The sequence below is a fragment of the Balaenoptera ricei genome, chromosome 14 (genome assembly GCF_028023285.1).
Source record: "Balaenoptera ricei isolate mBalRic1 chromosome 14, mBalRic1.hap2, whole genome shotgun sequence".
NCBI lineage: Eukaryota > Metazoa > Chordata > Mammalia > Artiodactyla > Balaenopteridae > Balaenoptera > Balaenoptera ricei.
Genome location: NC_082652.1, coordinates 25,837,488 through 25,849,744, shown reverse-complemented (window position 1 = coordinate 25,849,744; position 12,257 = coordinate 25,837,488). Strand labels below are relative to the sequence as shown.

Here is a 12,257-nt window from a genome sequence, read left to right as displayed (position 1 = left end):
CCTGCAAAGTCAAAAACATTTACTACCTGGATCGGGAAAAAGCCTGTCAGTCTCTCAGTCTCTACTGAGACTATAATGATATGCCTTCCCCTCCTCTCGGTTGACTTTGACTTTCTTCTTCTTTTCTTTTTTTTTTTTTTTGGCCGCGCCATAGAGTCTTAACCACTGGAGTGCCAGGGAAGTCCCTTTGTTTTTTTGGGGGTTGACTTTCATATAGAACTACAGGTGACTAAATTCCCCACCTCAGGAATGTTTTCCCCTTTTCCAAATCCTAACCATTACCAGCAGCTTATGTGGAAGCAGGTAAGCAAAACATTCCTTGTTACTATACAGATTGAGGCCTTGGTGATGCTGTCCCCGTGTGTACAAGGGACGGCTGATGACCCCTTATTCACTTCCAATCTTTCACAGCGGGCTGGCAGGCTAGCAGCTAGGAAAGAGAGCATGCAATATAGGGTACTGAAAGAAATGCTCAAGGAAGCCATGGGAATAATGTGTCTGTCCTGTACCACAATGTCATCATTTACGTGTTACCAGTATAGGTGAAAGTCAAAAAGATACCAACTCAAAACAGCAGAATTTCAAAAAGAAATCAGGAAGAAAAAGCTGATGAGGGGCAGAAGGGGATGAGGAGAAAACTGACAACTTAGAGACTCTCACAAACTGTGGTTAGTGGAAAACTGTGGGGACCCTAGCATTAAAGGGGCAGGCAGCCCTCCCCCGGAGGCCAAAGCAGCCTAAGAAGGAAGGTCCCTATGAAGCTGGAACCTCAGCTCATCGGGTGTCCTCACCCCCTCAAGCTGCCACGCTACATAAGGTGGCCTAACCCCAGGGATCACTACCTCCTTGCACACCATCTGGGAACAAATAAGAAATAAGAAACCTGGAATGCATTCTCTGTGACTAGTCTCAGATAGGAAACCCTGACCTTTTGAAGGCAAGATGCTTTCACCTCAAATTTTTTTCAACTTTACCGAGATATAATTGATAAATAAAACTGTAACACATTTAAAATGTACATCATGGCGACTGATGTACATATACATTGTAAAAGGATTCCCACCACCTAGTTAATTAATACGTCACCTCACATATTTATCTTTTGTTCGTGTGTGTGAGCAGCAGATTTTGGAAGGGTGCAGGTGCTGTCAAAGGTTAGAATCTGATCCTATTGTCCACAAGTTCCCGGGAAGAGGAAAACTCTGAAAGACAGACTCTGGAAGACTTGCTTCTGTAGCAGAAGAGGGAATTTGGGCTTAAAGTGTCCCCACAGCACAGCAGGGCTCTTCCAAGGGCAACAATACAGTCCTGAGCTGAAATAAATCATCTGATTTACACTGTCTGGATCCAGGAAGACAGGAGTCCCAGGTAGACTGTCCTCCTCAGAGGAGCTGGTAGGGTACTGTGTGCAGTTCTAGAACCACACTGTGAGGAGAAAATCTAATAACCAGCCTGTCTTCAGTCCAGAGAGCTCTGAAAACTCAAGTAAGTGAGACTTTCAACTCGGTAAGTGAAAATAGTCGTTTTCAAACTTCAAAAGGTCCAGAAGGCAGGAATAGGACTAGAGAGTGAAAGTTATCAAGCGACAGATTCCAAGGCAACTAATAATCAGCGATGTCCCTACACCAACCGAGCGGCCTTAAAACTGGTTGGGTCCTCCCCTCGCCGAAGGCACTCAAGCAGGGCCGGGAGGACTGCTCGTCATCAGACACCAGCTGAATGTTCGGCTCCTGCACTAACTTCGGTTAGCTAGATACTTGAACAGTCACAACGCTTCAGCTCTCAGGGCTCCAGGTAACAGTGGTGCAACGTCAACTGTTATTTAAAGAGCATCACATTGAACTTACACGGGGGAATTTGCTGGGCTCACTTTCTCACTTGCCTGTTTCCTGAGGGAATCTCTTTCTCAGGGCAGCCACCAGCCACCCCCATCACCTGAAATGTCCCAAGCTTGCTTCTGATGCAGCATGGCACATATATCTAAGCTCCAGTATCCTGACAATTAAAAAAAAAAAAAAAAAGTATGTAGACAAGAGACAAAGAAACCAGTAACTGCTATGAAAAAATTAATCAGCTGTTTGAGAGGTAACAGGTCATTCTTCCTCTTGACCTCACTATGCTCTGAAGCTTCACCTGCAAAGATGTTCAGAGACTGAGAACCCTTCACAGAAGTCACTCTCTGGCGTCAATACAGACCCTGCTGCTGCTGACCACCCTCTCCCCACCTGCAGGACTCCCTGGCCGGACAAGGTGCAGCACCTATGCAATCACATGTGACGAGGAATGAAACAGCATAGGAACCTTGGGTGGTTATCCCTGAGGATAATGAACCTTGGGTGAGAAAGTAAACACTGCGTTAGCGTTTCAGCAGAGACTCTCATACTTGCATAATAAATGCCCCCCTTAGCCTACAGGATATACTCTTCAATTTTTATTTCCCGCTTAAAAAAAATCACTACAGAAATTAGTATTGGAAAAAATTATAAATTCCAAATTCATACTTCACTGTCACTTTATTTAAAATAATGTGTATACTGCATATGTGAGAAAAACGAACCAATCAAACAAAATCATCATTAACTACTATCAAGTGACCATCCCATATTTAAAACTTGCCTCTGAGTGGCTTAAGGGAGAAGAGGCATGAAATTAGGAAGAGAAGAGAGGGGGCCCAGCCAAGCGCTCAGGCAAGAAAGGGTGTAGGAGGAGGCAAAGAAGAGGACCTCAGTAAGACCAGGCAGGCATCAAGGTCAGTCCCCCAGCCATCGTCCTATGACACCCCCACAGCCTTTGTCACTAGTTGCAATTCTTGGGCAGTTTTTCATACGTGGAGCCAAATGTCAGTGCAACTATAACTACCATTTACTAGGGAACCTGCCAGAGCAGCACAAAATAAGTCCAGCCCTCTTTCCATGTGAAATCTCTTCAAATATTTCAAATATAAGAGAAACAATGCCCTACATAGTCTTCTATTCTCCAGGCTAAATGGCACTGTCGTTCCTTCAACCATATGGCAAATGCATTCCAGTTGAAAGGCAGCATATTACAGCGAAAAGAACATAGGACTTTTAGTCAGAAAACTGGGCTCAAGTCCAAGCTTGGCCCCTGGTTAACTCTGTATTCTTAACCTCGTTTCCTCATTTATAAAATTAAGGAAAATAACTACCTTAAGCTGTATGGTGAGAGGACCATATTTAATGAAAGGTACACATGAAATGTATGCTTTTTCAGCCATGCTGCCATGGATGCTCATTAGATTCCACAGTACTAATAACCTAAACCTCATAAACCTTATGAATTAAATTAGTTTTATAAATAAAGTTTTGGAACCCAACCCAACTAAGCACATGTGTGGTGGGGGAGGACAGCGAGAAGCAAAGGCAGGAGAGGAGGTGACTAAGATCCCTGTACTGCTAGACAGTATGCTGGTTGGCATTTATATTCTACACTAGACCTTCAGAAATATTACTTTAATATAAACTTGCAGGTTGTGTTTTGTTCTGAATTTTTATAAACGAACATTAGTAACTGAATTGCCCAAAAAAGTTTTCTGCAAAATAATGTTTCATTCATTAGAGTGACATTCTGATTATTAATAGATGACTAGCATTCCATCATGATGGAGCTGGTCTGGATGAGCAAGACTTTGACCTGGATGGGTAACATGAAGGGTGAATAACCGTGTGTCTAAAATGTGCATTTCTAACTTCATTTCAAAGTCAAATATAAAAAAACAAAATCAGAACCGAAATTCTTATTTTAACTGCATTACCACTAAGGCCAACATAGAAGGGTTAGTGCAGGCCAAACTAGGCTGCATATCAATATAAATCTGCCCTTATTGGGAGGGAATTCCCTCCAGGCCTAACCACACTAGATGACCCAGATTATTTTCCCTAAGCATCACCATGAATAATTTAAAGTAGGCTTTACTGGAGGGACAATCTCAATAATTCATAGGGCAATATAACAAACACAGAAAAGTTCAGGAAGAAAACAAGAGTCTTGACTGGGCCCAGAAGTTTTGCCATGTCCCCCAAAAGTACTCTCAACTGCATCCATCAGAAACCTCCAGCACATATATCTCACCTGGTTTTGGGGGAACGATGTCTATTACTTGTCAACAGAATAAGAGGATTTGGATACAATTTATAAATGTGCAAACTTTGCTACCAAGGACTCATATGTGGATCTCCTAGAACTCCATATCCACATTAACCAATTGGGTCTTTTTTTTTTTTTCCTTTTTTTTATTTTATGAAAATGTTTCTACTTTCTCCTGCAAGATTATTAATACTAATACTGACTTAAAGTAACTTGTAACAACATTTAGGGCAATCTAGCCTTTGGTACTTCATATACACTACTCAGAAAGCCCCCACAGACTCAAACTGCAATGGTAAAACCCTAGGCTATGCTACTTGTTTATTTCCTGACTTTCCACCCCTGCCCCTATTAGACAGTAAACTCTAAGGGTGCAGGGCGTTTTGTCTGTTTTGTTCATGCTGTTGCCTCAGAGCCTAGAACAGTGCCTGGTCCATCATAGCCTTTTATTATCTGCTGAATTGAATGAATAAACAGTATATTTATACTATGGAATATTACTATGAAGCCATTAATCACAATGAGTCAGAATGATACCAGCTGATTTAATGGACTTTCCAGAAGTATTAAGTGAGGAAAACAAAAAGCAGAAGTGCCAAAAATATCCCATGTTTTAAAAAGTATGCCCTGAAAACCCATACATTGATCAGGAAGTGGAGAACTTAGAACCTGACACACTGCTGGAGGGACTGTAAGATGGAGCAGCTTTGAAAAACAGTTGGTGGTTCCTCAAAAAGTTTAACATTGCTACCATATGACCCAGTGATTCCACTTCTACGTATACACCTAAGAGAACAGAAAACATCTGTCCACACAAAAACTTGTACATGAATGTTCACAGCAGCATTATTCATAATATCCAAAAGTGGAATAAACTAGGGACTTCCCTGGTGGTCCAGTGGTTAAGACGCTGTACTTCCAATGCAGGGGGTGCGGGTTCAGTCCCTGGTTGGGGAACTAAAATCCCACATGCTGTGTGGCCAAAAAATTAAAAAAAAAAAGAAAAGAAAAGTGGAATAAACTAAATGTCCATCAACTAATGAATAGATAACAAAATATGGACTATTATTTAGCCATAAAAGGAATGAAGTACTAATGAATGCTACAACACGGATAACCCTTAGAAACATTATGCTAAATGAAAAAAACCACACAAAAGGCCACATATTGTCTGATTCCATTTACATCCAGAACAGACAAGTCCAGAGAAAGTAGATTAGTGATTGCCAGGGGCGTGGGGGAGTGGAGAATGGGGAGTGACTGTTGCTGGGTACAAGGTTTCTTCCTGAGGTGATGAAAATGTTCTGGAATTAGAGAGTGGTGCTCAATGCACAACTCTGCGAATGTACTAAAAACCACTGAGGTGTGCAATTCAAAAAGCATGGCAACCTAAATGTCGATCAACACAGGAATGGATAAAGAAGATGTAGTACATATATACAATGGAATATTACTCAGCCATAAAAAAGAACAAAATCATTCCATCTGCAGCAACATGGATGGACCTAGAGACTGTCATACTGAGTGAAGTAAGTCAGACAGAGAAAGACAAATATTATATGATATTGCTTATATGTGGAATCTAAAAAAAGGGAACAAAATGAACTTATCTACAAAACAGAAATAGAGTTACAGATGTAGAAAACAAACTTATGGTTACTAGAGGGTCAGGGGGGAGAGATAAATTGGAAGATTGGGTTTGACATATACACACTACTATGTATAAAACATTGATAGATAACTAATAAGGACCTACTGTATAGCACAGGGAATTCTACTCAGTACTCTGTAATAGCCTATGTGGGAGGGGAATCTGAAAAGGAGTGGATATATGTGTATATATAGCTGATTCACTTTGCTGTACACCTGAAACTAACACAACATTGTAAATCAACTGTACTCTAGGGACTTCCCAGGTGGTCCAGTGGTTAAGAATCCATCTTCCAATGCAGGGGACACGGGTTCCATCCCTGGTTGGGGAACTAAGATCTCACAAGCCTCAGGGCAACTGAGCCTGCACGCCGCCAACTACTGAGCCCACGCGCCACAACTAGAGAGAAGCCCATGCACCACAACTAGAGAGAAGCCCGCACGCCGCAACTAAAGATCCCACATGCCACAACTAAGACTGGATGCAGCCAAAAATAAATTAAAAAAAAAACTATACTCCAATAAAAATTTAAATAAACAAATAAATAAATTTGACTCATTTAAGTTGGAAAACAACAAAAAGGATGAACTTTATGGTATATGAATTATACCTCAATAAAGCTGTTATTTTTAAAAACCATACATCTTTGCAAATGAATACATGAATGAATATATGCATACATGATTCTTGTATTCAAATGAATACATGAACGATGAAGAGTGGTATGAAAGGTTGACATTCCTGGTGGTGGAGTTCGGGGGAGGGGAGAGTGAGGTGGGGAGAGGAGACAAGTGTTGAGGCAAGAAGGAAGAGATAAACAAAAAAAGACTAAAAAATCCAAGGCTGGTGGCCTTGAGTGGCAGGGGCCGGGCAAAGTTGAGTAAGTACGCAATGAGGTAAGCTTGAGGAATAAAAATGAGGGGGACTTCCCTGGCAGTCCAGTGGTTAGGACTCAGTGCTTTCACTGCAGAGGGCCCAGGGTTCAATCCCTGGCCAGGGAACTAAGATCCTGCAAGCCTTGCGGCTCGGCCAAAAAAAAAAAAAAAAAAGAATAAAAATGAGGGAACTAGGGTTTAAAAATCCAGCAGGTAATTTGTAACAGGGCAGAGAAAGCACACTGGACTAAGTGTAATGATGTGACGGAGTTTGCAGAAATGCAGAAGCCAGAAAGGGAAAAGGGCAAGAACACGGGACAGAAGATTTAAGACTGACCCTAACCAGGGACTTCCCTGGCAGTCCAGTGGTTAGGACTCGGTGCTTTCACTGCTGGAGCCTGGGTTCAATCCCTGGTCAGGGAACTAAGGTCCAGCAAGCCACCAGGCCAGGGCTGGGGGGTTGGGGCGGGAGGCTGGGGGAGACTGACCCAAACCCACCAAGGTTTAAAATGTGCAAGGAGAAGACTCAATAGCTCCTGCTCAAGAACTCTTGGGCCTGGTGGGGTAGAACAAACTATGACCAGGAGACGCTTCCAGGGAAAGAAGGGAGCGGGACTCAGGACACTGGCGTCTCCTACATGGGAGGACAGGGGCATCTCTCGGAAGAAAGTGTCCAGTTGTGACTGTTCTGGAAAAAAGCAGCCCCAACAAACTGCTTCAGGACTTCCCAGGGGACGAGGTGCCCCTGGAAAATGGCTGAGTTGGGACTTTCCCCAAGAACATGAGAAGTGAGAGAGGAAGAAAGGGACAACTTTCATTTTTAACAAGTATTTCTTGACAAGTCCTAACACTGCCATCAGTTTCTTTGCCTCTTTCCCAAGCTTAATCAGGGTCTTTTTTTTTTTTCCTTTTGTACAAACTCAGTTCTTTTGAAAAGAAGTGTAATACGGGGCTTTTTTTTTTTCAAGAGACAAAGTATTTTTCCCCTTTAACATTTCTGTTTTCCCTGGGCTATATGCACAAGAGACGAACTTGAAATTTAATATCTTCATCTCTTAAAACTTTACCATCCAAAAACAACAACAACAAAAACCACCACCACCAAGATGGAAGGTATACAAGGGGAAAAAGGGAAACAACATGAAACAAATGCACATTCCTTCCAGAGCCCGGAACAAAGGTGATATAATAGACATCACAGACAGAGTCTCCTCCGTCAAGAAATCAGATTTTAATTAGACACTAAGACACAATTATATGGACTTTGCAAGTTGGTGTGCATGGCTGGGAGGTGTCTCAGGGGTGGCAAGGCCAAGTGGACCTGGAGTGAAAAGCTCCTCAGGGGCAGGGACTAAGTGACCCACTTCCTCAGGACCCATGCCTGACAAACTACTCACCCAGCAGATGCAACGACACGCACCCCGCTCTGCACTGCGGTGTCCCAGCTGGTGGAGAAGAGCAGACAAAACCAGGGAGGCAAATCCTAACTGGACAGGGTGCTGGACAAGCCTGCAGGAGACAGGATAAGGGATGCCTTTCAGGCCAGGTCCTATCTGAGCTGAGTTTTGAAGGATGAAGCGAGAGAAAAGCTTTTCAGCAGAGGAGACTGGAGAGAGCTCCAAGGACCAAGAGCTCAACAAAGCACGTAAAAGGAGGTGGGGGCAGGACGAGAATGGTAGCCTGAGCCCAGTGACACCAAGCTAAGGATTGGTAGATCTGATTGTAAAGATAGTGGGAGCCATTGAAGGATTTTAAATTGTGCAGAGAGCAGGGCAGTAACCGTGAACAGATTAACATTTTAGAAAGAAAGGCAGGGGCAAACCTCAGGATTTAACCAAAAAATAAAGACAAGAACTACAATGAAGATGTGCAAAAAGGTCAGGAAAAACATTTAACAGATCTGCATTCTCTTCTTCTGGACAAATGTCCTTTACAGAGTTTCCATGTTATCCTTTGAAAATGGAGAACTCAGGTGGGTGAGAGCAGTCAGTCCTCCCAATGTGAACATGAGTATTTGAAGAATTACAGATTGCATTATTAATTTTAATTTGAGACACTTTTAAAACGTATGCTTGACACACATTATATATTGTAGTTTTGTAAGTACAAAAGAAAATTTACAATAACTCTAAATCTAAATCTAGTAAGATTTTTTAAATCTTTAAAAATTTTTAAGATTTCACAGACACAATGGTCATCTGTTACATTCACTTTGGAACCGGACAGGGTGCTGGACAGCCACTTCTCCCCTCAGCGTATCTGAAATATAATCTGTAAGCCTAATTTCTTGATGGTCATGGTGTTTCACAGCAAAAGACTGGGGCCACAATACTAAAAGGTTTCGGAGCTGACAGAGAATCCCCACAGGGGTTCTTTACCTCAGCAGCCAGTCTATTCAATACTAACAATTCCAACCACCAGGAGGAATTTCCCTGCCTAGGCTTATACACACACAAAAATATCCTGACATTTTATATCTGGTAGGAAAGGATGATCAGAAGTATCTTTAATACCAAGCAAATTCAACAGAGCCTTCTTAGTTGCCTGTGGATTGGGACAAATGACCACAAAGTAACTCATACTCTTAAAAAGTAATCTATATTTTAATCTTCTCAGCAGCAAAAGCCCCAGGAACTTTTTCACTAAACTCCCTTATAACAACAGCAAAACAATAGATTCTACGTTCTCTTTATTTCTAAAAATACCTTATTGTGATAAGAAAACCAACCTGTAGTTGCCATTTATTACAATCTCATTTACCACCATTTACTATCACCATCATGTCATAGAAGATGCTTTAATTTTAATATCAAGAAAATGACATTTTTTAGAAAGGGAAGTCCTAGTTGAATAAATTTAGTTTTATGAAAAACTCCTTATATTGTCCTCGTTTTTCTTAATACTCTGAAGCCCACTCAACAGTTCATTTCAGGGGTCTGACCAAGAGTCTCCGAGATTGGTTCTCACCAGCTTTACACCACCACCTGGTCTTTGACAAGGGACCACAATGTCATGGAACTGGTGAGAAGGCCCAGTTCTACCCCTGGCTGAAGAGGACTAAGTAGGCAAAGATCCATTAAACATTAAAATTGGCAACTCAAGCTCCTTTCCATCTCCACCCCCAAACCCCACACTTTACAGATGGGGAAATGAAGCCCAGAAAGGAAAACCGACTTGCCCAAAGCCATAAAGCCAAGAGAATTTAACTCACCTACTGACACCCTGACACTGTTCCTCTACTGAGGTGGAGAGTTTGCGTAATGACTATGTACAAGTTAGCCATGTGATTTAAATATGTATATGGTCATACAGCAAATCTTAATGTATTATGAAAACCCGTCCTTAATAATAATTTTGAACCAAAGCAATACTATCATCTGAGTCATCTAAAATATAAGATGTACTTTATAAAGTCAGTTATAAAGAGAACCTCTGCTTCAGAGAAATCCCGTCTCAAGAGGACACACTGCAGATACACAACCCCAAAAGTTCAAGTTTAAAACAGAAATTTTGATACAAACCTCACCTTAACCAAAACTGCTATAATCACTTCCCACTCACTATGATGCTGAACTGCACACTTAGATATCTGGACTGTTGACAAGGTGCAGAGTGATAAAGCTTTTCTATGGCACAATATTCACTTTCTTTTCTTTTTTAAAAAAATTTATTTATTTTATTTATTTATTTTTGGCTGTGTTGGGTCTTCGTTGCTGCGCGTGGGCTTTCTCTAGTTGTGGTACGCAGGCTTCTCACTGCGGTGGCTTCTCTTGTTGCAGAGCACGGGATCTAGGTGCACCGGCTTCAGTAGTTGTGGCTCGAGGGCTCTAGAGCACAGGCTCAGTAGTTGTGGCACAAGGGCTTAGTTGCTCTGCGGCATGTGGGATCTTCCCGGACCAGAGCTCGAACCCATGTCCCCTGCATTGGCAGGCAGATTCTTAACCACTGCGCCACCAGGGAACCCCTCACTTTCTTACTGAAAATGAATGTCAAGAAAATCCCTACATACGTAGAGTATGCACAGGTAATTAAAAAGCATTCTCCAGCTATCTCAAGATGCTTGGAGTACACTCATTCAAAGGAGAAAAGGAGACATCTTTCAAGAGGAAAAAATTACTGGATCAGCTATCTCTTTACAGAAAAAAACCTTACCTAGGTCAATACCCTACTTCTCCTTACCCTTCTGCATCGATGTGTCTATTTGATAACCTACCCATATTATAGTGATGTCTGCTGGTATCTACCAAGCCCCAGGCTCTGATTTCATCTCAAGATGCAGCCCCCGGGGTGACAGCAAACATTTTTTAGTCTCTTGCATCTGTTGCAAACTTACAAAACATTATCAGTGGCTTAAGATGATTTTTTTTTTTTAATACAACAGACATTTCCCCCTGTGATCAATACAGGACGGCAAATTTATGGGAATTTTCCCTGGGTCCTCCCGTGCTTGCCGGCGAATTACCAAGGGCATTAACGAATCAAGATTCTCTGCGCTTGAATGATCACAGGAGTTACTTGGTTTTGTAAATGGGCCGAAACTGAGTGGAAACTGATTTCTTTTCCAGCCATCTCCAGCGGAGCTGCCCAGAAACGAACTCTGATGTCTTAAACGTAACCACTGAAGCCATACATGACCACACTGCGGGAAAGGCAGAATTTCCTCGGCAGAACACAAGATTATTCACATCCAACCTGATGCAATTAACCAGGTCTGGAGAAAAAAGGATACTCCTCCTGCTCCGGGCTGACCCCGCCGGCGGAGCTGCGCGCGGGTGGGGGCGCGGCCCGGCGGAAGCAGAGCCCGCAGGAGGCCCGGGTCCGCCGCCCGCCGCGTCCTCGGGCCCGGGGATGGAGGCCGGGGACTAAAGGACTGGGGGCCAGGGGCTATGGGGCGGCGGCCCCAGCCTCTCCTGGGGCACGAGGAGAGGAGACCGGTGGGCGCGGCCGCAGAACCAGCCGGGCCCCAAGCAGCCGGGACGCCTGCCGGCCGGGGTCGCGGCTTGGGCTGCCCGGGGGCCCGCGAGGGGATGGCGCAGGCGCGCGCCGGGCGGGGGGCCCGGGAGGGGACGGCGCAGGCGCGGGCCGCCGGGGTCTGCGGGGCCGCCGGGGCCTGGCCGCGCGGGCGGCGCTGAGGAGAAGGACGCTCCCGCCGCGCACACTCAGGGCACCTGGCCCCGGCTCTTACCGCGCGGCGCCGCCTCGCTTGCTCGCTGGCTCCGGGCTGGGGCCGGGCGGCGAGCTCGCCCGGTGGCGCGGCCCGAATCCGTTGAGTCCGGCCTCAGGGAAGCAGCCAACCCCGCGGCGCCGTTCGCCCGGCCCGCCCAGCCTCCCTCGCGGCCCACGCCCCCAACCCGCCCCTTGTCCGTCCCACACGGCCGCCGAAGACTGCGCAGGCGCGGCGCCTGCCCCGCCCACATCCGCCGCCGCGCAGGCGTCTACAGCACAGCCCACTCGGCTCGCGTCCCTCCCGGCTCTGGATCGCGCAGGCGCCGTATCATCCGGCCGGCCACAGAAAGTCCTCAGTCAGGCAGTGCGCGTGCGTCAGGCTTCCTGCTCGAGCTCTGGCTGGCGGATGCTCCTGGAGGATGCACTGGGCACTGCCGAGTGATGTGTTCACGCTCCATCAT

At 44.7% G+C, this 12,257-nt stretch overlaps 1 protein-coding gene across 5 annotated transcripts in view; it reads right to left on the bottom strand.

Annotated features, from left to right (window-relative positions):
• The window catches only part of SPECC1L (sperm antigen with calponin homology and coiled-coil domains 1 like), a 120,720-nt gene extending 108,782 nt beyond the window's left edge, over nt 1-11,938 (bottom strand). For 2 of the 5 annotated variants that reach the window (XM_059894136.1, XM_059894135.1), the window contains exons 1-2: nt 11,816-11,903; nt 8,028-8,139 (exon numbers count right to left, since the gene is read on the bottom strand). The gene's annotated coding sequence lies outside the window, so the exon portion shown is untranslated. Of the gene's footprint in view, nt 1-8,027; nt 8,140-11,092; nt 11,217-11,815 lie in introns of those variants that run through there. The other 3 variants (XM_059894139.1, XM_059894137.1, XM_059894138.1) reach the window with 3 other exon arrangements.
• Nucleotides 11,939-12,257: the final 319 nt, after the last annotated feature.